Source organism: Pan paniscus, chromosome 10 (assembly GCF_029289425.2).
Source record: "Pan paniscus chromosome 10, NHGRI_mPanPan1-v2.0_pri, whole genome shotgun sequence".
Classification (NCBI taxonomy): domain Eukaryota; kingdom Metazoa; phylum Chordata; class Mammalia; order Primates; family Hominidae; genus Pan; species Pan paniscus.
In genome coordinates, this window is record NC_073259.2 from 129,048,192 (window position 1) to 129,049,055 (window position 864).

Here is an 864-nt window from a genome sequence, read left to right on the forward strand (position 1 = left end):
CAAGCCTGGGTGACAGAGTGAGACTCTGTCTCAAAAACACACACACACACAACCCAAACACACACAACACACACACACACACAAAATCAGCTGGGTGTCGTGGTGCGTGCCTGTAGTGCCAGCTACTTGGGTACTTGGGTGGCTGAGGCGGGAGGATCACCTGAACCCAGGAAGTCAAGGCTGCAGTAAGCCATGATCGCGCCACAGCACTCCAGCCTGGGTGACAAAGTGAGAACCTAGCTCAAAAAATAAAAAAATAAATTTGCATCTGGGGCAAGTGTCACACTCATCTCAACTCAGTCTCACCTTGCATGTTTTCTGCCTTGCTGGCTGTATGACCCTGGACAAGTTAGTTACTTAACCGCTCAGAGCCTCGATTTCCTCCTCTATAAAATGGGGATAATCTCTGTACCTGCTCACAGTTGGTAGCAGAATGCAATGAAGTGAATTCGCCCTCACAGAGCCAGCATTGTTCTTGGCACATGGTAATCTTAACATATTTTTTCCTACAGGGAGGGAGGCCTGGTGTCAGGCCGGGAGTGGGGTGGAAGGGTCCCAAAATGGATGGAAGGGCCCCAAAATGGCCGTGAGCGTCCTCTGCCCTTGAGAAGAGCTAGCCCAGCTGTCTAGAGCTCCCTGCTGCTGCCGCTCTCGTAAGCAGCAAGCATTTTTGGCTCTCCTGTCTCAGCATGATGCCCCTACAAGGTTCTTTGGGGGGTGGGACCCAACACTGCTCTCCTGATGGCCTCCCTGGCTCCCAGCACCTTCCATCCCAGCTGCTCAGGGCCCCTCACCTGCGCCTCCCCCACCCTCCCCTCTGCCCACTCCCATCGCAGGCCATAGCTCCCTGTCCCTCTCCGCTGC

General features: G+C 54.4%; 1 long non-coding RNA gene across 1 annotated transcript in view; it reads right to left on the reverse strand.

The window, feature by feature from the left end:
* The window catches only part of LOC129393555 (uncharacterized), a 36,717-nt gene that overhangs the window by 15,396 nt on the left and 20,457 nt on the right, over positions 1–864 (reverse strand). The gene's annotated exons all lie outside the window — the stretch shown is intronic.